The sequence below is a fragment of the Canis lupus genome, chromosome 4 (genome assembly GCF_011100685.1).
Source record: "Canis lupus familiaris isolate Mischka breed German Shepherd chromosome 4, alternate assembly UU_Cfam_GSD_1.0, whole genome shotgun sequence".
NCBI lineage: Eukaryota > Metazoa > Chordata > Mammalia > Carnivora > Canidae > Canis > Canis lupus.
The window spans coordinates 67,713,802-67,741,110 of NC_049225.1; the positions used below are offsets into that span (position 1 = coordinate 67,713,802).

At 45.7% G+C, this 27,309-nt stretch overlaps 2 long non-coding RNA genes across 3 annotated transcripts; one reads left to right on the forward strand and one right to left on the reverse strand.

Moving 5' to 3' along the window:
• On the reverse strand, positions 1-26,218 carry LOC119871546. 2 transcript variants are annotated; one of them, XR_005358507.1, is made up of 5 exons: positions 25,168-26,218; positions 7,555-7,689; positions 6,109-6,337; positions 3,390-3,603; positions 1-52 (listed from the first exon to the last, which is right to left on the reverse strand). It is a non-coding gene; the product is annotated as an uncharacterized LOC119871546 (long non-coding RNA). The 2 variants fall into 2 exon arrangements; XR_005358506.1 differs by lacking the exon at positions 25,168-26,218 and adding an exon at positions 10,148-10,424.
• Positions 11,934-21,989, forward strand: LOC119876201. The gene is made up of 3 exons (XR_005358508.1): positions 11,934-12,137; positions 20,474-20,678; positions 21,578-21,989. It is a non-coding gene; the product is annotated as an uncharacterized LOC119876201 (long non-coding RNA).
• Positions 26,219-27,309: the final 1,091 nt, after the last annotated feature.

Consider the following 27,309-nt stretch of genomic DNA (forward strand, 5'->3'; position numbering starts at 1 on the left):
CTCCCATTCTATAGGTTGTCTTTTAGTTTAAAACAAAGATTATTAAAATATCCTAAAAACAGAAAGAAAAACTAAATATTTACATATTATTAAGGAAATCTAGATTCATTCTCCTAAGATTGTCAAAGGGAAAAGATTGTAATAAGTTAATGTAATGTTGAATGTGATATCACTGTTATATTTCTTTTTTTAAAAGATTATTATTTTAGAGAGGGAGAGGCAGTGGGAGAGGGAGGGAGAGAATCTCAAGCAGACTCCCAGGGGAGGTCTGGAGCCCAACCCTTGGGGCTAGATCTCACAACCCTGTGATCATGACCTGAGCTGAAATCAAGAGTGGAATGCTTAACCGACTGAGTCACCCAGGTGCCTCCCTGTTGTATTTCTTTTTATGCTTTTTTTAGGAACAGAAATGAGGGGGCAGCCCCGGTGGCGCAGTGGTTTAGCAGCGCCTGCAGCCCAGGGTGTGATCCTGGAGACCCTGGATTGAGTCCCACGTCAGGCTCTCTGTATGATGCCTGCTTCTCCCTCTGCCTGTGTCTCTGCCTCTCTCTCTCTCTGTCTCTATGAATAAATCAATAAATCTTAAAAAAAAGGAACAGAAATGAAATATGCTCAAATAGTGTAAGCATAACATAATTTATTAGGGGATAATTTTTTTTTTAATTTCATGGAATAATGAGAACAGAGATTTTTGCCTGAACATCAGGAATGGCTTTCGGTACCATGCAGCAAAGTGGCTCCCAAAGAGAAAGCGGAAAACACTGAATCCTCAGCTACCACCACTGCTGATCTGTTCAGAATCCCCAAGCCCCTGGCAAATGTTAGATTATTGGGTCATTCCAAATACTTGCGGGGAATGTGCACATTGAATAATCCTTATGCATTATTGTCGAGGGGTGAATGTTGCATGTATCCTGAAGAAAAATATAGCATTACTCAATAAAGTTAGGCTTTTGTACTTTTTTTATGGAATAATTCTAGTCATGGGTATACAAGGGAAATTCTCTCACGAGGAGTTATCATATGTGGTGAGGGTGGGTAGTTAACATTCCAAATGTCCACTGCGGGCAGCAGAGAGGTAAAATGTGGCAGGGTTCATCAGAAGGTAATATATTAGCATTGGAAACAACCTATGAAATGTACATGTAGCAGGGGCACCTGGCTGGCTCAGTCAGAAGAGCATTCGGCTCTTGATCCTGGGTCACGAGTTCGAGCCCCACCTTAGGTGTAGAGATTACTAAAAAATAAACTTTAAAAACATTTTTAAAAAGAAGTGTACAGGGGCATCTGGGTGGCTCGGTCAGTTAAGCATCTGCCTTCAGCTCTGGTCAGGATCCCAGGATCCTGGGATCCAGCGACATCAGGCTCCCTGCTCAGCGGGGAGCTGGCTTCTCCCTCTCCCTCCTGCTACTCTGGCCGCTTGTGCTTTCTTTCTCTCTCTGTCAAATAAAAAATAAATTCTTGAAAAAAAGAAAAAGAAATGTAGAGGTAACAATCTTAGAAACTTGCAGTTGAATGGAAAATCGTACTAAATTAGATATATAATTTAATAACCATACATGAATTGAAGATATACAGACTTAAAAGAATGTCATACATTACAAGACTGCTACAAAAGCACACAAAAGGGACGCCTGGGTGGCTCAGCAGTTGAGTGTCCGCCTTTGGCTCAGGGTGTGATCCTGGGATACTGGATTGAGTCCCACATCGGGCTCCCTGTGGGGAGCCTGCTTCTCCTGCCTGTGTCTCTGCCTCTCTCTGTCTTGTGAATAAATAAATAAATCTTTAAAAACAAAAACACAAATAAAAAGTTTGTAATGGGAAGAATTACAATCAAATTGTAGGGAGAGCAGAGAGCAGAGAGAAAGCAATCACTAATGACAGAATGCACATAATCACATAAAACTGGATAGAGGTTCTGAAAAAAAAATCACTAAAAACTGTGGCATTAACTCAATGCACTTATCCAATGCGTCTGAAAAGCATGGAGTATTTGAAGTCTCTCTTTGACTCTCTGATTCAAATAATTGGATGAAGACAAAAATAGAAAAAATATAATTCTAAGAAAGGCGCAGGACCTTTCCTTTTCCCATCTATACCTAATTACTTCTTTACTCATTTACCTACTTGATATGTGTACACGAAGACCTATACTCTCCATTCAGCTCTAGCATAAACCATTTTTGGGACCTTGTAAGGATCTAACCGTGCTGTTCTCACCTCTAAAAACCCGGCAATCTTCTCTGATGTGCCAAAAGTGTGATCTGTCCACGAGTGCCTGACAAGCACAGCAGTTTTCTCCCTTTCCCTTTCCTTCTTTTTAAGATTTTGTCTCTTTGAGAGACAGAGCGGGGGAGGAGGGAGAGGGAAAGGGAAGGAGGGAGAGAGAGAAAGCACCAATGGGGGAGGAGTGGAGGGAGAGGAACAAGCACACTCACCCTCGGAGCAGGAGGCCCGACTCCGGCTCAATCAATCCCAGGATCCCAGGACACAGGGATCAGGATCTGAGCCAAAGGCGGACCCTTAACGGACTGAGCCACCCAGGCGCCCGCAGGGGTTTACTACGGTAAAAGGAAACAGCCAGGAATTGTATCTCTCTCCCCAAAGACCATCTTTTTTCTCCCTGCCCTTCCCTTAATCCACTCCTGGGGAATTCTTCAAACCTTCAGCAGCGGCTCCCAGAATGACGCAATTTTCTCCTTAATCCTACGGGGCTCGGAGGCACTTTGCAAGGCAAATGAGGATACGCCCCCGGGACTGGGACCGTCCTTCGCACGCCCCGGGCCCCAGAGCAGCGCCCCGACCCGAGCTGGGTGCCCCCCCGCCCCCCCCGCCCCGGGCGGCTCCGGAGGCCGAGGCGAGGGATCCCCGCCGGCCGCGGCTGGGGGAGCTGCCTCGCGGGGGCAGGTCCAGAGCCGCTCCTGCCCCCGGGCGCCCGCGCACTGCCGGGGGCTCAGCCGCGCTCCTGCCGGCGCCCCCAGGCCTGCGGGGACGGGCGCCGCGGTGCGGGCGGGAGCCCCGGGCCCCACCTGCCGGGGCCAGAACCGCGGCCGAGCGCGCGCGTCCAGGCCCGGACGGCCACGGAGCTGCGGGCACCGCGACCCGAGGCGGCGGCGGCGGGCCCGGATAGGGGACACCCAGCGCCTCGGCCCGGGCCCTGCAAGGAGCCTGCGACCCGCCCCTGGAAGTTCTTCCTGCCATACAGAACGTTCCTGATTTTTCCTCTCCTGGATGACTTACAGATTTTTTTAAGTTAGGAGAAAAACGCTCTTAATGGGATCTATGATGTGCCAAGGAACTTTTACCTCTACTTACACTTGTCACGGTTCTCTTACTGTGTATGTATACAGCAATTGAACCCTCCTTCCTACTTTCCAGTGTGGGCTTACCTCTCAGAGGGTGGCATCAGGCTCAATAGGAATATAGGTGGCCTTGGGGCAGGAAGAGCTGGAGGTGAACTAGAACACTTTGCCCGAAGTCAGAGGTATTCTTGGCGAGGGAGGGAACAGCAGAGGACACCTGGTCAGGGGTCTGTCTCCCTTGAAGCTGAGTGTGACCCTCCAGCTGAGTGCGGACAGCAGATGTCAGCGTTCCTTGAATGTTCTGGAGGATGCATTAGCAAGGGGGAAGGTACAGGTTAAGTTTAGGGGGATAAATAGAAAAAGGAAGACCTTAAGCCTTGTGCTATCTGAATTGACAGCTGTGGGGTTCCAGGGCATCAGCCCCAGGTCAGACAATTCTAGCAGCTACAGAATCCGCCTCTCCCGCCTTCTCCTGGGACCTGCCTTGTACCAATATCCATATGGACTCTAGTAAAGATCCAGCAAACGTGAAGGCTCCTGAGTGCAGCCATTTGGCGTGGTGAGGCTGTGGCCTTGGAGTCTTAGATGCTGCAGAGAGTTACTCTTTCCTGTTGGTGTCCTAGGAGAAAGATTTCTACTTCTTCAGTCCTGCAGCCTGCACCCTACATGGAAATGGCTGCGCTGGGAGATGTGAAAAAGCTTGTAGTAAGGACACGTTTGTCTTTTAAATTTTTCTGTCCCCTCAGATGTTAGAAATCAAGACCCAGAAAATGGGCGCTGGCATTAATTTAGTCTTCCTATGAGGACATTTCTCCTTTCGCACAGACAGTTCTACATTTCAACACAAACCATTCTTCACTATGATGAGGTTATGTCCCAATAAACTCATCATAAGTTGAAAATACCAGAAGTTGAAAAAGCATTTTATACGTCTAACCTACTGAACATCACAGTTTAGCCAGGCCTACCTTCACTGTGCTCAGAACACTTCCATTAGGCTACAGTTGGGCAAAATCATCTAACACAAAGCCTATTTTATAACAAAGTGTTGACCCTCTCACATAATTTATTGAATGCTATACTGAAAGTGAAAAACAGAATGCTTGTGTGCAAACACGTATGAGAACAGAATGCTTGGAAGCACATGGGTTCCTGACCCTCGTGATCAAGGGAGCTGTGGGGGTCACTGCCCAGCATCACAAGAGAGAATCGTACCATGTATCACTAGCCTGGGGAAAAAATTCAAATTCATAACTCAAAGTACAATCGCTATGGAATGTGTATCACTTTAGCACCACCATAAAGTCAGGAGATCATAAGTCAAACCACCGTAAACCACAGATATCTGTGTAGAAGAGCTGAAGTCTTGCGATTGCTTCAAAAACGAAGACAAAGCCACATTTGCCTTGCCCGCCTTGCAGAACTGAGTAAGCACGCTCGGTCATTGGGATCAGAGAATGGAAGTAGGTGGTCAGGGGCACCTGGGTGGCTCAGTGGTTGAGTGTCTGACTTGGCTCAGGTCGTGATCCCCGGGTCCTGGGATAGAGTCCCACATCAGGCTCCTGCTGGAGCCCTCTGCCTGTGTCTCTGCCTCTCTCTTTCTGGTCTCTCATGAATAAATAAAATCTTAAAAAAAATAGTAGATGGTCAGAGAGGAGTTGGAGTGGCTTTGTGGTTTGGATGTGGAGGGAGCTTCCCCATCTGATCGGCCTCCCTTCCTGTCCAAAAGTCTCTCTGTCTGCTCTTCTTCCCCTCCCTCTCGTTCAGATTTCTTTTTTTTTTAATAATAAATTTATTTTTTATTGGTGTTCAATTTACCAACATACAGAATAACACCCAGTGCTCATCCCGTCAAGTGCCCCCCTCAGTGCCCGTCACCCATTCACCCCCACCCCCCGCCCTCCTCCCCTTCCATCACCCCTAGTTCATTTCCCAGAGTTAGGAGTCTTTATGTTCTGTCTCCCTTTCTGGTATTTCCCACACATTTCTTCTCCCTTCCCTTATATTCCCTTTCACTATTATTTATATTCCCCAAATGAATGAGAACATACACTGTTTGTCCTTCTCCGATTGACTTACTTCACTCAGCATAATACCCTCCAGCTCCATCCACGTTGAAGCAAATGGTGGGTATTTGTCGTTTCTAATGGCTGAGTAATATTCCATCTTTTAACGACAAGGAGGCAGGTTGGCCTCCACAGTATGGAAAGACATGAGTTCCATAGGGGAGGAGTGGCTTTTACCCTGCATCAGCCCTGGGACGCCAGGTTTGAGGGCCCAACAGAATCAAGTTGTGGGCAAGAATGGGAAAGATCAAAGAGGACATGAGCTCGGAAGACAGTGAAGCATGGGAATCCAGGCGCAAGAACTAGAAATTGCAAAGAAAAGAAAATCTCAGGGAAAAAAAATGAGATGAGAGAGGAAATGATCCAGGTATAGAACAGTTTCAGAATATGACTGAGAAAGGCTGACAGAAAACAATAGAATGAGGAAAAGAAAAAACAGCACCATAAAAGGGCTATTGTTGAAAGAAATTCAACAACAGGAACTGGATCCCGTGTGTCTCTGGGACTGTAATTGTTGAAAATTAGAGTCGTATAGATCTTGTTCCCCTGCTACACCTGCTGAATTTCTGAATTTCCACTGCTCCAGACTCGTCTACCCGACTATGTATCCCAGGGCCCAGAGCAGCTATCTGCCTTGGGCGCCAAGGAAATCCCAGCCAGTGCCCGGAACACTGGAAGAGAGGACAGACATGCCAAAACCAGACAGAGGACTCCAACTCCCATGGGACTCAAATCACTACCTGGAGAGTTGGCAAAGCACAGGAAGCCGACAGACTCCCTTCCAGGTATACTTTCCTGGCCAACCTGCTCCAGCTGGTCCACAGACAGCTTGAGAGAGTCCTCAGAACCAGGACCTTGTGAGCACTTCCTTCCTCTGGGGCCAGCTAGAAGAAGACACTGCCAAGATTCCTCCATCTGCTTGGAGTGGGTTGACTCCTCCTTGTCTTCCTGCTCGTGGGCAGCTGCCACCTGTCATTTGACAAACAGGAACTTTGAGATCTCAGCTTGGAAATCTTGATTGCATCTCCTTTAAAAATATTCTCAATAAAAGCTCTATTATTCTTCTTATTGGATCTTCCTCTTAAAAAAATTATGGCTCAATTAAGATATCTCCAATTTGCTCAGTAATGATGTAAGAAGTTTTTGTCTTTGTTGTCTTTATAAAATTTTTGTTCTTTTTTCAATAAAACTGTACACAAATGTCAGCGTCTTTTTGTGTGAGTGTGTGTGTGTGTGTGTGTGTGTGTATGTAGGGGAACTGGACAGCTGTTGGAAAGGGATGCAACTTAGGGTCAGTGTGTAGCTCAATGAGGTCTTATCTGGGGTCCATGACACTCTGGGTTTGAGCAGCAGGAACAACCAAAAATCACCTTTGGATAGGGACTATGAGTGAGTGATCCTGGTCATTAACTGGAGCAGCTGCCACCTTGCTGGCCTCAAAGACAGCCTTGAGATTTGGCAGATAGGACAATAGATGAGAAAAGGGGGTATTGGAAAAATACAATTAAGAGGTAGTCCTTGGGCAGCACGGGTGACTCAGCGGTTTAGCACCGCCTTCTGACCAGGGGGTGATCCTGGAGACCTGGGATTGAGTCCCACGTCGGGCTCCCTGCATGGAGCCTGCTTCTCCCTCTGCCTGTGTCTCTGCCTTTCTGTGTGTGTGTGTGTCTCTAATGAATAAATAAATAAAATCTAAAAAAAAAAAAAAAAAGGTAGTCCTTGGGTAGGCCTAAGATATTTTTTTGAAGTCTACATTAGGGGCTCTCTCTCTAAAATAAAGTCTTTTTTAAAAAAAATTTTTTAAGGGATCCCTGGGTGGCGCACTAGTTTAGCACCTGCCTTTGGCCCAGGGCGCGATCCTGGAGACCCGGGATCGAATCCCACGTTGGGCTCCCGGTGCATGGAGCCTGTTTCTCCCTCTGCCTGTGTCTTTGCCTCTGTGTGTGTGTGTGTGTGTGTGTGTGTGTGTGTGACTATCATAAACAAATAAAAATTTAAAAAAATTTTTAAGTAATCTCTATACCAACTTTGGGCTCAAACTCACAACCCCAAGAGTAAGACTCCCATGCTCCACCGACTGAGCCAGCCAGGCACCCCCTTCTTTATTTTCTAAGATATCACACCACGTTTCCCCCTGTTACAAGATTCTCTGCACCACCCTTCCTGGAGTCAAGGCTATAACTTACCCAGGAAGTAATGTTTACTTGATCTTTCCACGGAGAATTGAAAAAGCGTTGTTTGTATCCACCTATTAAACCCAGGATGATATTATTTCAGTCCTGTAACTTCAGTCAATTCCAATTCCTTCGATTAGGGCTAGCCTGAAAAACATAAATCATACTACTTTGAGCAGTTGATATACGCTGGAGACACTGGTGAGCCTTTCCTTAAATACTTCAATATTTTTGGTTTAATTTTTACTTCTAAGAAGTGCAAGTTAAAAAAAAAAGACAATTGTTGAAGATAAGAGATTGCCAGAAATTCCATCTTTACTTTTCACTTTTAACCTTACTGTTTATTTTCTTCTTTCCAAATTAATAACTGATCACCAGGAAAGGGGAATGAAATGTGGATAAATAGTCCCTGAATGGACTATGGTAGATAGTCTACAATCCTCCTTGCCAATGACCACAGACAGAGATGAGAGCACAACTTCTTATTAGCAGCTCTAAGGTCCAAAACTTCTTAAAGCCTAGTCTTTTTATTTCACAATTCAGTCCACCAACTATGAGGTAACAAAACAGATCTGAAGTAAATATATATCAAGCTCTTTATTACAATCATCATGAATATTTTTTTAACATCATGAATAGTAATGCTACGTTACAGAATGCTACCCCAGACCAGGATGGTCACAGTTATAATATCTCAGAATATGCACCTTCTAGTCCACTAAAATCCTCTGCATTCTGAATTCTAAAGCACATCTGTCCCTAATATTTCACAAATACTATTGAGGTACTATGTCTTTCCTAGTTATATATAAATATGAAATTATACTATACATTACGATTTTAAGATTCATCAATTTAGCTATATGTACGACTTGTTTTTCCAATTGCTACAGACCGAGTTCTAGAATGAATACAGGACATTTTACAGAAACCTCACAGTTGCCTCCAACCCCTCTCCCTCACAAACAATATCGAGATGAGCAGCATCTTGTAGGAATCCCCAGGGACCTAGAGGAGACCCTTTCTGTGATATGGGTCCAGGAGTGGGGTTTAGAGGAACAAAGGACACGACCTTCCACAAACACTTCCATCATGCCTTTCAGAATTAACAGCAATACCAGCCTTTTGACAGGTCTATTCACTTCAAATCCTTACCACCAGAGCAATGAGTCACCCATGTTTCTAACTTATGTCTACTTGATAGTTTCATAGTTTTATTTAGTGTGTTACCTTCTCAAGAATGATTTGCGGCTTCTCTCCATGTTCACTTTAGCCATTCTATATTAACCTTCTATTTAGTGTCATCTATCACTTTTCATGTATCCTTCAATGAATGGAAGCTTTTCTTCTTTCCATAAACTGTCCCTTTTCCCAGCCATTGTCCATAGTGAAGCATGTCGGGATTTCCACATTAAGCTACCAACCTTCTTCTCATCCTTTAGTCTTAGCTGTAGGAGATTCTCCTACTGAAGCCAATCCTGAAGCACGGTTCTTACCCAGGAGCTTCTCTAATAATTTCTGACTCTCACTAACAGTGGGACCCACGAACAGGGGGATAGAATACAGGCTACATGGCCCCTAATTAAAAGGAAACACAGCACCACCTATGAAGTATTCTTGTCCCTAAAAATTCAGTCTAAATGCAATCACATCACTAAATCTAACAATATACAAGAGTTATGAGGGGGACGCCTCAGTGGCTCAGTAGTTGAGTATCTGCCTTCAGCTCAGGTCATGATCTGGGATCCAGGATGGAGTCCGGCTTCGGGCTCCGCATGGGGAGCCTGCTTCTCTCTCTGCCTATGTCTCTACATCTCTCTCTGTGTCTTTCATCAGTAAATAAATAAAATCTTTAAAAAAAGAGAGAGAGAGAGAAACAGGGATCCCTGGGTGGCTAGGTGGTTTAGGGCCTGCCTTTGGCCCAGGGCGTGATCCCGGAGTCCCAGGATCAAGTCCCACGTCGGGCTCCCGGCATGGAGCCTGCTTCTCCCTCTCTCTATTCCTCCCCCCTCTTGCAGTCTTTCTCTCTCTGTCTCAAACAAATAAAAATAAAATCTTTAAAAAAGAAAGAAGAAAATCTATTAAAATGAACAAACAAACGTGTTTTACAGGAAAGAGTTGGGGAAAACTATGGTACATCTGAAAACCCAAAACTATGTAGCCCTTCAAATAAAATGAAGTAAATGCTTTTGAAAAGCTGTCCTACAGTACCACGAACCCAGCACTGGGTGGGCTGCTGGCTCCAACAGCAGGACTTGGAAGAAGTGGAAAAGCCAGGCTGGAGAGGAAAGCGCTGTGGCTAAGCCACCAGGTTCAGGTTAAAGGGGGCAGAGTTCCAGGATCCCTGCCTGAATGGAAATCAGGTCACAGGACTCTCAGCTTCCACCAGCAATGACCTGTCTCAGCGTTTCTGGGTCCCATTCAGCCACATGGTCTAGAGAACTCCCCTCCCCTGGATCTGCTATGGCCCAGTTGGAAACTCAGTATCAACTCCCAGGTAAGCTTATCTAGGTGGCTTTTCAAACTGCTGGTAGCACGAAGAAAGTCTCCAGATCTCCCTTATTCTCAGCAGTCTGAGGCCTTCGGCTGAGCCTCTTCTCAGTACCTGGATGCTGCAGGCCCATGCTTCTATCATGTGCAGTTGCGACAGTAACCAGGGTTCCCACCTCTTGCGGGCAGACAACCAAACCCTCTCAGCAAGACAGATGAAGCTCTCATCCATCAGGCTCCTGGATGGCAAAACAGTGTCTGGGCCAAGAGAGAGAAGGAAGGAGCGGTCTTCCAGTCTAGCACTTTTAATTAGCAAAAACCCAATGCTGAAAACTGGATTGCTTCAGAAAGCCTGGCGTGGTGAGAGGAAGCGGGTAAATATGCTCTTTCTGCATGACATTAATCAAAGCAAGTTCAGGAAAGCTTTACAGGTCTAACTGATTGGGTCATAGCATTACGTGGTCATAGCAAGTTTACTTGCATCTTCTGAGAAGCAAAATGAAACAAAGGAACAAAGGCTTCCAAGGAAGATATCTACACCTGCCCTTCCTCTGTTGAGCCAATGCCTGGAGATTATTTTGCATACACTCCTTCCTTTTTCTTTTTTTTTTCTTTTTAATTTTTTTTTAATTTTTATTTATTTATGATAGTCACAGAGAGCGTGAGAGAGAGAGGCAGAGGCATAGGCAGAGGGAGAAGCAGGCTCCATGCACCCGGAGCCCGATGTGGGATTCGATCCCGGGTCTCCAGGATCGTGCCCTGGGCCAAAGGCAGGCGCCAAACCGCTGGGCCACTCAGGGATCCCCAACTCCTTCCTTTTTCATTCATGAATACCTACTAAGTGCCTACATTATGCTACATGGTGATCAAGGCCCTGGAGATACAGTGATTGACAACACAGATGTGAATTATGTGTGATGTGCCTTACACATTCATGGGAGGAAACAAGCAGGAAACATGCTCACAAATTAAAAATATATATATATGTGTGTATGATAAGTACTATCAAGAATATTAAACAAGATAATTGGAAAGACTGTAGCTGGGAGGGTGCTATCTAAGCTAGGGCAGTCAAGGAATTGTCAGATATGGCGGTGTCCTTTCAACTGAGATCTGAATAATGTAATGGAGGAAGCCGTGCAGAGTCTGAGAGAGGTGTTATCAGAAAGAGAGAATATAAAGTACAAGGGCTCTGAGTCTAGAACAAGTTTAATACAATCATGAACAGATAGAAAGCAACTGGTGACCCAAGTGGGAGGTATCTGGACTGGAACCATCCTGTCCAAGAGGGCTTCTTGGCCTCCAGACAACCGTAAAATGTGATTTGGATGAAAGATGGAAATTTCAATTCAGTTTCAATTGATTGCTGACAATAAGACTACTCAGATATATGATATTGACCCAGTATATTATGAGATTGGCCAGAGATGTACCCAAGAGATTGGTAAGGGAGATCCAACCAATTGTGTGTAAAGGTGTGTTTTTGCATTTTCTTCCTAAGTGTATCAGATTATATCACCCCTTATCATTTGGGCTGCTTAGTTTCTAAATTATGACACACTAACGTCTTCCAGGACAGAATAGAAAAGAAAAAATGTGTAAGAGCAAAACATTGTAAGTGATCTTTCAAGGAAACTTTCACAGTCACTGGAGACCAGTAACATTTTGATTTAAGAATAAGTGTAACTTTAGATTGTATAAATCAAGATTCCCTAATAAAATCTCCTGACACAGTGAGTAGTTTCTGGTTTGGGGAGTTAGATGAAACCAAGGCTGCTCAGCAGGTTTCTGCCTTGGGAATGTGAGTCCCCACTGCGAAACCTCACTGCTCTGGGTGTGACAGCCCCCCAGGTACCACCCACTCTGTACAATGCAAGTGAAATACACTGTTCACACCTGGGAGATACATTCTGCTCCTTAGCCCAGGAAATGCTGAAGCCACTTTCCTGGGGTCACCACTGGAATCCTCAGTGATCCCTTGCCAGTTGGGCTTACTCTTGCTCTCAGGGTCCATCCTCCAGACACCTAGAGACCACCCCTAGGAATTCACATTTCTGGAGAGAGTTCCCATTCTTGTTTTCAAGGAAGGCTTCACATGCGCTAATGTAAGTATTTTTTGTCTCTTCCTTCTCTAGACTTGACGTGGCAGTCAATTGCGGAGGTTCACTTCTCTGGATTTAGCACTCCAGGGGGTGCCTCTTTTGTTCCTGGGTTTGTTTGTGGGGTTTTTCCAGTGGAAAAAGGCGGTTTTAAAGAATGGGGCAGTGTCCTCGGGCAGAAAGAGCTGCTGCCATTGAACTCTTCTGAGGCCACATTATTTTTCCCCATATCTTACAAAAATGTATATCATTTTTTTAATCTTCCTTAAGAGCAAATTGAATAGGTTATATATCCACTCAGTAGCCACGTGATTTTGGATAAGTCTCTCCAGGTGGGAAAGTATTGGTTGTTGGTTTGTTTTTTTTTTTTAAGTTTTTATGTATTTACTTATTTGAGCGAGAGTAAGAGTGAGAGAGAGAACAGTGGGGAGAGGAGCACAGGGAGAGGGAGAAGCAGACTCCCCACTGAGCAGGGAGCCCCACGGGGCTTGATTCTGGGGCTCAATCCTCAGACTCCATCCTCAGACTCCATCTTCAGACTCCAGGATCATGACTTGAGCCAAAGGCAGATGCTTAACGGACTGAGCCACCCGAGGGCCCCTCCAGTGGGAAAGTGAATGTGAATGCTTGGCCGTGGTGACTATAACACACAGAGCTGTGGGGTGTCCCAATGGGGAGCTACATTACCAGACTAAACACTTGCAAAGCAGCCCCTCATGCAAACAAATTACTCAGATTCTGCAAAGCTACATTTCCTTACCAGTAAATTGTACATAATAATAGCTAAATAATAAATACATAAATAAGATACTAAAAATAAAACTTATCATATAGTACCTATCATATATCCATTCTTCATAAATATCAGTAGAATTCTTTAAAGTGAATAGCATTAGAATTCTTTCATTTTTTAGTTATCCTTCATATTCTATAATCAAAATGATACATATTTTTTTCCAAGTGAAATAAAACAGGGGGATCCCTGGGTGGCTCAGCGGTTTAGCACCTGCCTTCGGCCCAGGGCACGATCCTGGAGACCCGGGATCGAGTCCCACATCAGGCTCCCTGCATGGAGCCTGCTTCTCCCTCTGCCTGTGTCTCTGCCTCTCTCTCTCTCTCTCTCTCTCTGTGTGTGTGTGTGTGTGTGTGTCTCATGAATAAATAAATAAAATATTTTTAAAAAAGAAATAAAACAGTAAAGTATAAAGTGAAAGCAGAAGTTCCATCCTCACTTTCTCTACCGCCCAAATGACAAGCAACCACAATGGATATATTTTGGAGGCTTTCTATAATTTTACACAAATGTAAACATACTATTTTTACTTCCCTCCAAAGAAATCCTATTATAACAGGAATCAACAACTTGTCATTTATCAATATTTTGGATATCTTTCTTTCTTTATTCAAAAATACTGTCCCTCTGGGCACAAGGTGGCTCCATAGTTGAGCATCTGCCTTTGGCTCAGGTCGTGATCTCGGGGTTCTGGGATCAAGTCCTGCATCAGTCTCCCGGCAGGGAGACTGCTTCTCCCTCTGCCTGTGTTTCTGCCTCTCACTGTGTCTCATGAATAAATAATAAATAACTTTTTAAAAACAATTGTGTCTTCTACTTAAAGCAGCATGGTAACCCAATTTATAAACTGTACTCTAAAAGACTTTCCTAGATGTAAACTTATCTAGAGAAAATAAACCTCTTTAAAATTAGTTTACTTATACGGCACAATAATGGTTCAAATTAGAACCACAATATTTACAGGAGATTCGCTGTATGCACCACATTACACCCTTCCTGTCAGGCAGGTGGAACCACAGCTGCCACCTACTTGTGTTACCAGGGTGAGAAAAAGAACTGTGGTTTTCTTCTTATGAAACCTGCATTTTATCTGATCTCTTTCTCAAAAACAAAAGATTAGCAATAAGAAGGCAGTCAGTCAGCAAGACCGTCTCACCAAAGCTGTCGCCTAAGATCCGAGAGATAGGACAACATGATGGGAAGAGCAAGAGGGGCAAAAAAATCAATCAAGAAACAAATGTTCTTATGGTTTCATTCATATGCAGAATATAAGAAATAGTGAAAAGGACTATCAGGGAAAGGAGGGAAACTCAGTAGGGAAAAATTAGAAAAGAACAAACCATGAGAGACTCCTAACAAACTGAGGGTTGCAGAAGGAGAGGCAGGTGGAAGGATGGCGTGATTGGGTGATGGGCATTGAGGGCATTTGATGAGATGAGCACTGGATGTTATACCGTATGTTGGCAAATTGAATTGAAATTAAAAAAAGAAAAAATTAAAATAAAAAAATTAAATAAAGTTTTATTAGAACAGAACCGCAAGGGCAGCCCGGGTGGCTCAGCGGTTTAGCACCGCCCTCGGCCAAGGGCCTGATCCTAGAGACCCGGGATCGAGTCCCACATCAGGCTCTCTGCATGGAGCCTGCTTCTCCCTCTGCCTGTGTCTCTGCCTCTCTCTCTCTCTCTCTCTCTCTGTGTGACTATCATAAATAAATAAAAATTTTTTTAAAAAATTTTAAAAAAAGAATAGAGCCACAGAAAAGAAAGAAAGAAAAATAAACGTTCTGCTGCTAGGCCTAGGATATTTTCCCTCAGAGTCTGTCTTGAGGTACCTCCTAGTATCTTCAGATAGCTTGTCATCGGCACCAGTGTTTCTTGAATTTCCTCTCTCCCACCAAACACACAAACCAGATGAGGGCTTGTTTGGTATCTGTCACCTTGGGAACTCAGAGGAGGTCCAAGGAAGAGGAGTCTCTGCATTCCCAGGATGGGGCAGCGGGCAGGTGGGAGGGAGTCCAGTGACCATGGAGGCCCAGACAGCTGGGCTATGTAGGCTGATGGTTTTAGAATCAGAAGTCTGCTGTAGTCATTCTTCAAATTTCTCACCTTTTGACTTTCAAAACTTACTTTATCCCTTCTGCCTCTTTGTCCTCATTAAGGAAAACAGGGTTTGGTTTGGTTTGGTTTTTAATGATTTCATGTGTTCATTTGTGAGAGAGCACATGCACACAGGTGGGAGGAGGGGCGGAGGGAGACAGAGAGGGAGAAGCAGATTCCCCACTGAGCAGGGAGCCCGATTCGGGGCTCAATCCCAGGACGCCCGGGGTCACGACCTGAGCAGAAGGCAGACGCTTAACCGACTGAGCCCCCCCGGGACCCCGGGAACAGGGTTAAATTATAGTTCCCACCCTAGCGATGTGTTTAGAGGGTGCACTCCCTTAGGCATACATGCAGCACCGTGTAAAGTCAATAAATGTTAACTGGGATTTGATGCCAGTTGCTCTTTTCCAGCAATTCTGGAAGGGCAAAGTGTCCAACTCTATTAGCTCTGTAGTACTTGAATGCTCCGGGCTTTCTTCCCCAAGAGCTATTTCCTAAACCCTTTCCTTTCCTTTCTTTTCTGATATATCCATCCCCCCCTTTCCATCTTTCCCTGTCACCGAGATTCACCGCCTCACCCTCACTGGTCTGAGGCTGTCGCTTATCCTGTCACTGTTGGCCTTTCTGGGAGAATTGGAAAACATTGTTTACGTCCATCTGTTTGACTGCAGGTTGATATTCCTGTTACTACAGATTCAATTCTGATTTCTCCAACACAGTTCGCTGTGAAACATACATTCTAGCACCTGAGGAATTGAAGACATTGGGGTATGTTGGAGGTGCTCGGTGCCTTCATTTAAATACAATAATTTTTGGTTCCAAGGATTGTATGTAAGAAAAGTGACAATCACTGAAGATAAGAGTTTGCCAGAAATTAGAGTTTCTTTTTCCTCTACTTTTCTGTTTTTGTTTCCAAAACACTGACGAATCAATGGGGGTTGGAGAAAGGGATAAATAGCTCCTGTATAGGGGCAGCCAGGGTGGCTCGGGGGTTTAGCACCGCCTTCAGCCCAGGGCCTGATCCTGGAGACCCGGGAGTCCCACGTCGGGTCCCTGCATGGAGACTGCTTCTCTCTCTGCCTCTCTCTCTCTCTTTTTCTCTCTCTCTCTCTCTGTCTCTCATGAGTAAATAAATAAAATCTTAAAAATAAAATATCTCCTGTATAGACTGAGACAAGAAAGTATTCTACAATCCTGCTTGCCATTAAACACGATAGCCTGTGGAGTACAGTTCTATACTGTCTCACTAGAGATTCTAAAGTCCAAAATTTCTTAAATTTCCCCCCCTCCCCAACCCACACACAATTGGCCCCAAGACTATTTTGCATCAAAGCAGATCTGAAGCCAAGTGAAGGCATATTATGCTCTTTATTTCTCCCAATTAACAGAAATAGTGATACTTTCCACAATGGAAATACCATGTTACAGACTGGTACCCCAGGCAAAGGTGCTCAGGGTTCTATCAGGATGGGCACTCACTTGCCTGTGTAAAATTTTCTACATTCTGAATTTTACGCCAAACATGCCCTAAGTATTTCTTAAAAACTGTAGAGCTTCCTGTATTTTTTCTAGTTATATACAAATACTTTATCATGATCTAGGGATGCCTGGGTGGCTCAGTGGTAGAGTCTCCCTTCGGCCCAGGACATGATCCTGGAGTCCCGGGATCGAGTCCCACATCAGGCTCCCTGCATGGAGCCTGCTTCTGTGTCTGCCTGTGTCTCTAATGAATAAATAAATAAAACCTTAAAAAAATCATAATCTAAAAAAAAAAAAAATCATAATCTAGATACCATTGTGACTCTCTTTTACCTCTTAACATCCTTAACATCCAGCCAACTTTTATTATGGCTATAGTGACTGCTCACTTTTTTTTTACCAACCATATATGTCATTTTAAGGGGAATGTTTATTTCCAATTTCCTATGATTAGCCATTTCCCAGTTTCAACTCTTTGGCTTAAGTTATCTTTATCGTATGGAATGGTGGAATATATTGCTAAAAGTTAAATTTGTATGTTGTATAAAGTTCTGTGTGTTATAAAGTTAGTTCATTTAGCTTTATTGTCTTCAAAATACAGTAGCAACAAATTCAACTTGAAGTATATGAGAGTGTCTACTGCCCTACACTCTTAATAACATGGGGTATCAACAACTTAAAATACCTATGATAGGTAAAATATATATCCCAATTTTAAATTTCTATTTCTTTAAATTTGGAGCGGTTTTATATGGTTTGTAGGAACTTTTGCTGCATTAATGATATTATACCTCTTGAGAATTATTATGTAACTACTTTTCTTCATCTAGACTAAACTTTAAAGTAATGTGATAGCCAGCCTCCAAGATGGCCAGCAATGGTCCTGGCATGTACACGTTTATGTGGTCCCCTCGCACATTGTTCTGAGATTGATCTGTATGATCCGTAAATATGATGAAAGTCGTGACATATCACTTCTAAGTTAGGTTATAAACAATGCTGCAGGTAAAATTTTGGCTTACAAGTAGTTATCTATGTATTGTATAGAATTTGTAGCTTTGGGTGTGTAAACATTCTTCACATATAGAAATGTTATTCTGGTACAAACTTCTATTTAATAATTCACTCCTCATTAGGATTTTAAGATTAATCAATTTAGCTCTATGTACAACTTGTTTTTCCAACTGCTACACGCCATGTTCTAGAATGAATACAGGACATTTTACAGAAACCTCACAGTTGCCTCCAGCCCCTCTCCCTCACAAACAATATTGAGATGAGCAGCATCTTGTAGGAATCCCCAGGGACCTAGAGGAGACCCTTTCTGTGATACGGGTCCAGGAGTGGGGTTTACAGGAACAAAGGACACGACCTTCCACACACACTGCCATCATGCTTTTCAGAATTAACAGCAATACCAGCCCTTGACAGGTCTATTCACTTCAAGTCCTTACCACCAGAGCAATGAGTCACCCATGTTTCTAACTTGTGTCTTCTTGATAGTTTCATAGTTTTATTTAGTGTGTTACCTTCTCAAGAATGATTTGCGGCTTCTCTCCATGTTCACTTTAGCCATTCTATATTAACCTTCTATTTAGTGTCATCTATCACTTTTCATGTATCCTTCAATGAATGGAAGCTTTTCTTCTTTCCATAAACTGTCCCTCTTCCCAGCCATTGTCCATTGTGAAGCATGTCGGGATTTCCACATTAAGCTACCAACCTTCTTCTTTTCCTTTAGTCTTAGCTGTAGGCAGTTCTCATACTGAAGCCGATCCTGAAGCACGGTTCTCACCCAGGAACTTCTCTAATAATTTCTGACTCTCACTAACAGAGGGACCCATGATTAGGGTGATACAATACAGGCTACATGGCCCCTAATTAAAAGAAAACACAGCACCACCTATGAAGTATTCTTGTCCCTAAAAATTCAGTCTAAATCCAATCATACCTATAAATCTAACAGCATACAAGACTTATGAGGAATAAAAGAAAAAGCAACACATAGCAATCAGTCAGTCAAATCCAGAATGTGGATGATTCTACTGGATACATTACCCTGCTTTTTCAGAAATGAAAGGCAAGGAAAAAAAGGTGTACTGGGAATCATAAATCAAGAGTGTCAAGAGATATATTAACCATATGCAGTACATGAATCCTCATGTAAAGAATTCAAATATAAATAGGTACTTTTGAGGATGCCTGGCTGGCTCAGTTAGTAGAGCATGGGACTCTTACTCTCAGGGTTGTAAGTTTGAGCCCCACTTAAAAATAAAAAAGTTTTTAAAAAAAATATTGGGGTGCCTGGTGGTAGTCAATTAAGCATCCAACTCTTGGTTCCTGCTTGGGTTGTGATCTCAGGGTTGTGAGATTGAACCCTGGGTTGGCTCCATGCTCAGCACAGACTCTGCTCAGGACTCTCTCTCTCCCTCTCCCTATCCCCCCAGTGCTTGCGAGCTCATGGGTGCACTCTCTGTCTCTCTCTCTCTCTCTCTGTCTAAAATAAATAAATATTTTTTTTAAAAAAAGATACTTTTGAGGCAACCAGAAGAGGATGAAATGAGTACTGACTGCCAAATGGTATTACAGAATTCCTGTTAAAGTTATAAGATATGATGATGGCATTATGAACAAAGTCTGATCTGTTCTACATAAATGCTATAGTATTGACAGGTACAATGATAAGATGTTTCTGATCTGGTTTCAAGCTTTCTACCTGAGGGGCCCCTGGGTGGCTCAGTCTGTTAAGCACCTGTCTTCTGCTCAGGTCATGATCTCAGCTTCAGGTCATGATCTCCAGGTCCTGGGATCTAGCTCTGAATTGGGCTCCCTGCTCAGCAGGGAGTCTGCTTCTCCCTCTCCCTTTGCCCGCCCCCCACCTCATGTGCTCTTTCTCTCTCTCTTGCTCAAATGAATGGAATCTATAAAATAAAATAAAATAAAACATTCTACCTGAAATCTGGGACACATAGATCAAATGAGATTGCCAAAGGTCGATCATGGTTAAAGACTGGGCAATAGGGAATCCCTAGGTGGCTCAGCGATTTAGTGCCTACCTTCCACTCAGGGTGTGATCCTGGAATCCCAGGATTGAGTCCCACATTGGGCTCCCTGCATGGAGCCAGCTCCTCCCTCTGCCTGTGTCTCTGCCCCTCCCGTCTCTCTCTGTCTCTCATGAATAAATAAATAAAATCTTCAAAAATAAAAAGAAGACTGGGCAATACATAAGGGTTCCTTGTACTTTTTTCTCTATTTGTACATAGAGTGTGTACTTGAATTTTTCCAAATAACATTTTGAGGGGCACCTGGGTGGCTCCATGGTTGAGCACCTGCCTTCGCCCAGGGCATGATGCTGGGGTCCTGGGGTCCAGTCCCCACATTGGGCTCCCCGCAGGGAGCCTGCTTCTCCCTCTACCTATGTCTCTACCATTCTCTCTGTGCCTCTCATGCATAAATAAATAAAATCTTTATAAATAAAAATAAACAAATAATAAAATAAAAATTTGAATTAAAAAAAGGACCACATCCAAAGGTGTCTGACACATACCAGGATAAATTCATTCAAACTTGAGCATTCAGACAGTGTGTTTATGATGAAAAATCGTGTGCAAAATAGATACATGTGCAAAATATTTTCAAGAATCTGTTTGGGCTGCCAATGTCAATTCAGTAAATTTTAGCATGAACATGCTAGGATTACCTTGCGTCAGGATTCTCCCAGAACTTTAGAGCCAAAGGTAATCCAAGGAGACACTCTGTCAATATTTACACTCGAGTCTATTGCCTCCTTGATTCTGATCTGCTATTCCTGTTATGTACTTTTACTAATGCACTTTGTCGGTACTTGATGCTGATCATCCTTTTTTACTGTTTCATTATTCCTCATCTATTATTCTATAACTGCCTATTTTTCTCAATCCGTGGGGAAAAAAAAACATATTCAGTACCATTTCTTTCTGGTCTTTAAACAGATAGCCTGATGCACATGGAGTTGGCTGTACTCAAGAGAGCAAGGTCTCTTGACTATGTCTTTGCGCTCTCACTAGTTTGCAAGGTCTGTGAAGGCTGCAGGCACTTTTTCATCTTTGTGTGTGTGGCTCCCATCACAGCACCTACAACATGGAAGACTCTCCCAACTTGCCTGTTAAATGTTGATAATCATCAAATTTCATTACGGTAAGCACTAATATCTGAACGAGAAATTCCATTTGTGTCCATCAATGTTGTGGTACACTGACTCAGATGAAGAATGTATTACAACACAGTCTCATCACGGTTAAGAGAAGTAAAAATAACGCACTTACAGAATGAGTACATCAAAAAAGTTGCCATTTTACATTTGTTCCCATTGAGATCATCTTTCTGTGCCTTGTAAAATCAGTAATAATGATATTAGGAACAACTGAGGAAATTATTTTTTGCCAGACACCGTCAAAACTTTAACGAGTACTATCGAATGCATTCATGAAAGCTACCTTGTGAAACAAGAACAAATTTGGCTTCCTTTTCAAATATTATAAAATAAGGCCTAGAGAAATTAGAAAACTTGCTGAGGGTCACTTGTTTAGAAAGACACAGAACTCATCTTAACTCGGCCTTCCTCTGGAGCCTGAGATCTCGGCTTCTGGCTGTTACACACATGCACACCTTCTGAAGGCCTTTCAATTTAGCAACTCAGACATAGAAGTCAAAGCTGGGAGAGTGAAAGACCCCGCTAGGACCTGGGCAACTACCCCTTCCCTGCTCCTCATTGACATCTCAGATCATCCCTGAGGGGCTACCGGCCAGCATTGCTCTGCTGGCAGAACAGGGATCTAGTCTCTGCTCCAGGATTACCAGTAGGATTCCGAGCAGTAATAATCTCTGTATAAACCAGGGTCCCCTTAAATAGTCCTCTCCCCCAAGCCCAAAGTACTTATTTTCAGCCACTATGCCAATCTATTAGCCACAGAGTTTGACTCAGGATAATTTCAACCAACATGATAGGCTTTTATGCTAATATCTCTAATTCCATCTTCTGTTGCACTTTGCTCCTAAGCTTCTTGTCACCATCCTGCTTCTTTCTATCCATTTAGGACTGTTCAAGAGGCCAGGAAATCACTAAACCCCATGGGCTGGCAGCTTCTGAAGCCACCGCCAAGACTTCCACTGGGATATGCTTACCCATCTGTGGGCTGCTATGCTGGCACTGCCCAGTAACAGATGTGGAGAGCCTGGAAGACCCGAAGCGGGGCGCCCCCACCCATCAGGGGACCCATGAGGAGGGGCACCCGGGTGGCTCAGTGGTTGGCCATATGCCTTCAGCTCAGGTTGCCATCCCAGAGTCCTGGGATTGAGTCCCACATCGGGCTCCCTGCGAGGAGCCTGCTTCTCCATCTGCCTATGTCTGCCTTTCTCTCTGTGTCTCTCATGAATAAATAAAATTTAAAAAAAAAGGAAACCCACAAGTAACCCAAGGCACCCCCAGACCATCCAGACCCACTGAGGAGCCTGTAGCCACCTGCCTCTTTGCGGGGGCGGGGGGGGGGGGTTCCTTGAGACTGCTTTGTACATTTTCCTCTTTTTCTCAATTCCCACAGAAGGGAAATTCTTCCTCCCATATGTTCCTGGTTTGTCTATTGGAGAAGGACCAGGTTTAGGGGTGGCTGTGGGGATGCTGTTTCTAGGCAGGACTCTTGGTCACCTGGCTTTGCTGGTGGGGGGGCACCCAGACATCAGAGCCACAGAGGTCAGGACGACCCCTGGTCAAACTTGCTCTCAAGTACTGGGCCTCCAAGAGGTCCAGCAGCCAGCAGCCCCAAGGACTCCATTCAGCCAGGGAACTTTCCTGCTCCACTGTGCTGGCCCTTCTCTCCAACTTCATCTCAGGGGCCCACGGATCACTTCAAGTTGTTATGCTGCATCTATAGTATCTATAGCATCTCTCACTTTCTTTTTTTTAAAGAGATAAATTAAGGGAAGAACTTTCTTTTTTAAGATTATTTATTTATTCCGGGGGCGGGGGGGCAGAGACACAGGCAGAGGGAGAAGCAGGCTCCATGCAGGGAGCCTGACTTGGGACTGGATCCCGGGTCTCCAGGATCACGCCCTAGGCTGCAGGTGGCGCTAAACCGCTGCACCACCAGGGCTGCCCATCTCTCACTTCCTAAAAGCCCCAGGTAAGCTTTGGCTTCTCAGGGCCAGGGTTCTGTCTCTCTCTCAGGTGCAGACAAAAATCCCAAGAAGTGCTCCTTCGGTCTCACACTCTCCAGATCTGGATTTGATATGTGAGCAATGGAGTTCACAGACAGGAAGAATCCTGGGGTGCTGTGGGAAGGCAGATGTGGCCTGGGCAAGGGGAAACAAATCACAAGCCACCACCCTTGACAGTGTTGCCTTTATGCCCTAAGGTAAGGAGTGGGTGTGCTGGCTTCAAATCTCCACTCTGGACTGCTGGTCTTCCAAAGCACTCCACCTCTTTATAGGAAAGGGAATGGAGGGATCCCTGGGTGGCGCAGCGGTTTTTGCCTGCCTTTGACCCGGGGCATGATCCTGGAAACCCAGGATCGAATCCCACGTCAGGCTCCCGGTGCATGGAGCCTGGAAACGCAGGATCGAATCCCACATCGGGCTCCCGGTGCATGGAGCCTGCTTCTCCCTCTGCCTATGTCTCTGCCTCTCTCTCTCTCTCTGTGTGTGTGACTATCATAAATAAATAAAAATTAAAAAAAAAAAAGAAAGGGAATGGAATTAGTTTATTGGCACTTTTCTGGGGTTCAAAGGGAACAGTGGCTTAACAATTCCCAGCACGGTCATCAGTGTTAAGTGTGTGCTTAAGTATAATAACTCTTGAAATCCTTCTTCTGCCATTTCTCTAGAACAAGAAAATTCACTGGGATTTTGTGCTGTGTGGTATGAAAGTTCAGACTCTCTTGCCCTGGGTTAATTCTCTGCTTCCTTCACCTCACCTCTTCAGTTCCAGGATCCCACCTTGTGCCCACCCTACCCTCCTCTCTGTCAGGATTTCCTGGGCCACCGTGGCTGATGTGGATGCTGTTGCTAGGCTCCTGTGAACATCACGTCTGCAGGGAACTGCAAAGTACCTGCTTATCCACCTCTCTTGGGCCACAGGGTGATATTTTGGCCTTTTCAGTCTCAAAAAAAAAATATTTAAGGGGATTGTTTTCAGTAAGAGCTAGCTCACCACTCTAGGAACTGTTAACTTAGATGTGTGTTGGAGACATAAATTACTCAAAGTCCTTCATTTTCTTTTTTGGCCTTTTTTTCTTGGGAAGTTTGTTTAAGAAAAAAAAAATGAGTAAAGATGGGATATAAATTATTGTTCAGAATTGTTTCTTTATCTCATCCAGAACTTTTTCTGGAGTGATTCCAATAGAAACACTTCGTGGAGGGGAGGGGAGGGGGTTAATAAGTAAAACACATCTTGAATTCATTGAGAGAATAATAGTCCCCTAAAAACTCTCTTATCAGCAGCTGGTCAAATTCAGAGTATAATCCACATTTTAGCAAGGCTAAAATCCTAACAGTTATGCCAACCTACCCCGCAAAATGTAAATGGGACTGCAAAATTCACTGGGCAGCAAATCTACCCTGAATGAAGTTCATTCTTTTGCTAATGCCGGTTGCACAAATATACTTAGGAAGAATCGGTTACCGGATGCTGTCCATCTATTTCATTCAGAAGAAAAGTTTTTAATGGGAAAACTTCACAACTTCCCTCCTTGGGGCAGAATGGGATTGGGATCAGGATAAGAAACATAAAGTTGAGCTATTGTTGAATCCTTTGCCTGCAGCTCTGCAGGAGCTGTGGTAGGGCAGCCTCTGGGACTTGCAGTTCTGCATAGGGTAAAGCCCCAAAGTGGCCATCACTCAAGAGGAGAGACCCTCTACTCCCTCAACCCCTGGCTCTGCTGAACCCTCAGGGCAGGGCTGGATGCGATACAAAGTCCCTGCTCTCTGGGGCCCTGGGAGTGAGGGGGATAGAGACAGAGACAGAGCCAAGCCCAGAAGAGGCCCCAGCTCCTGCCTTGGAGCCTGAAGCACCAAGGGGAGGGCTGGTTCTGTCCCAGCAGGCTATGGGAATTACAGAGGCCACCTTTGTGCAGCGCACAGCCTGGGGCCCCAGGGGTCTCCCAAGACTGGGGTGCCAGTGGACCCTGGCTGGCTGCAGTGGGCCCTGGGACTCTGGCTCCAATCTGCCAGGACCTCCTGCAGCCAGGGACCCTTGAGGGCTCCAAACCCAACCTGCCTTCTGGACTCTTCCTAGGTTTATTTTTATTTTATTCGGTTTAGTTGTATGTTATTTAAATCCAATTAATTAACATAGAGTGTATCATTAGCTTCAGAGGTAGAGTTCAGGGGTTCATCAGATTCATAGAACACCCAGGGCTCATTACACCCCCAGTTACCGCGGCTCCCCTCCCCCCCTCCCCACCCCTCCAGCAACCTTCGGTTTGTTCCCTATGGTTAAGAGTCTCTTATGGTTCGTCTCCCTCTCTCATTTCCTCTTCGTTTATTTCCCTCCCCTGCGAGGCGAAATCACCTCCGTTTGCAGTAAAGAGAATTTTCCAGGATTCATCTTTACAATTAATTGTCGTTCAGGGAATTGAGGAACTGTTTCTCCATTCCTTCTGCAAAATATCAGAGTCTGAAAAATCATTCTTACCCAGGGGCCTGGGTGGCGCGGTGGGTTCAGCCTCTGCCTTCGCCTCGGTCACCATCTGGGGGACCTGAGCTCCAGCTCCTTCCCCCGGGTCACCGTCTGGGGGGCCTGAGGTCCAGCGCCTTCCCCCCGGGTCACCGTCTGGGGCGCCTGAGGTCCAGCGCCATCACCCCGGGTCACCGTCTGGGGGGCCTGAGGTCCAGGGCCTTCGCCCACCCGCCCCGTCACCGTCTGTGGGGCCTGAGGTCCAGCGCCATCGCCCCGGGTCACCGTCTGGGGGGCCTGAGGTCCAGCGCCATCACCCCGGGTCACCGTCTGGGGGGCCTGAGGTCCAGGGCCTTCGCCCACCCGCCCCGTCACCGTCTGTGGGGCCTGAGGTCCAGCGCCATCGCCCCGGGTCACCGTCTGGGGGGCCTGAGGTCCAGCGCCTTCGCCCCGGGTCACCGTCTGGGGGGCCTGAGGTCCAGCGCCTTCACCCCGGGTCACCGTCTGGGGGGGCCTGAGGTCCAGCGCCTTCGCCCCGGGTCACCGTCTGGGGGGCCTGAGGTCCAGCGCCGAGGCTCCGGCTCAGCCGCGGGGGAGTCGGCTTCTCCCCTGCTCTTCCCCTGCTCGTCCTCTTCCCTGTCACTCCCTCTCTCTCTCCAGGTAATGAAGTCTTAGAAACTTCTGGCCCAGGTGAAGGCGCTTTTGCTCACGTCGGGCTGGGGCTGCGGGGTGGCGCCACCCAGCTGGGGAGCAAAGGAGTCTGCGGGCGGAGGGGCCCGAGGACCCGGGGAGGGGGGAGGGGGCCTCGCTGCCTCCTGGTGGGATCTGGCGGGTGGAGGAATCATAAAGGATCCCTCACTGGTCTATTTTTTAACGGGGGAGGGGGGGACCCAGGAAACAGGTTATCTGATTCGGGCGAAATTGCCAGCCTGTGCGCCCTTTGCGCCCACCCCGAACCTGGGACCCGGGCGCCGTGGGGGTGGGGGGCCCAGCTAGCGCTGGGGGAGCCGCCTCGCCTCAAGGCCCCTCTTTCCACTTGCTGAGGGCTGGGAATGTACTTTTTAAAGGTCACCCGCAGTCCCTGGGCGGCATCAGAGGTGCCTTTTCCGCCTCCGTCCTTGACACCTGTGAGCACTTGGCTCCACCGCTCAGAGCAGCGGGCAGGCAGGCGGGAACCACGGCGGTTCTAGCGGTTTCCTGCGGAAATGTGAGGCGGGTAGCTGATTCCCGGCTCTCTCCCAGCTGGTGCATCAGGTAAATTACATCTTCTAAAGCCAAAAGTGTTGTGAAGTGGCCATCTCTTCCAGCACTTTCTTTGTACAACAGCACTCCTCCTGCTGTTGTCTTGTAGGGTGCTAGCCTGGGGTGCTTCCCCATCCACTGTGGTCTCCCTTTCTACCTGCCCACGCCCACCCTTTGTAGCTGGGCAGCGGGTCCCGCCACCTTCTCAATTACCACTTGGGAGCGTGCCTTTGTTGTGCCTGGCCACGCTGATTCTTATAGGCCCCATTTACAAGTATACAATCACACCAAAATACTTAGTAAACCAAAATATTTAGTCCTGGGGCATTCCAGAAGCAGAGCATAGAAAGAGGTTTCCTGCCCAGCCAACTGAGAATGGGTGTCTGCTGAAGTAAGAGGAAAACAAAGACTAGGGGATATCCTGGAAGCCAAGAATATAGGCTCCCTAGGAGGACCCTGAGGATGCAGAAGTCTAATTGTGGAAATGAAAATCCCATTGTAGAGGTTTAGGAGAGGCTGGGATGGGAAAGGTGGAGATGATGAGTATAGGTAGCTAAAGTGACTTTTTTTTTTTTACTATAAATGTATTTTTTATTGGTGTTCAATTTGCCAACATATAGAATAACACCCAGTGCTCATCCCATCAAGTGCCCCCCTCAGTGCCCGCCACCCAGTCATCCCCACCCCCCGCCCACCCCCCCTTCCACCACCCCTACTTCCTTTCCCAGTTAGGAGTTAAGGTGACTTTTTTTTTTTTTTAAAGATCTTATTTCTTTATTTGAGAGGAGACAGAGCACAAGGGGTGGGGAGGCAATGGAGGGTGAGGGAGAGGGAGAAGCAGATGGCAGGCTGAGCGGGGAGCCCTACTTGGGCCTCAAACCCAGAGATCCTGACCTGAGCCCAAGGCAGCTGCTTAAC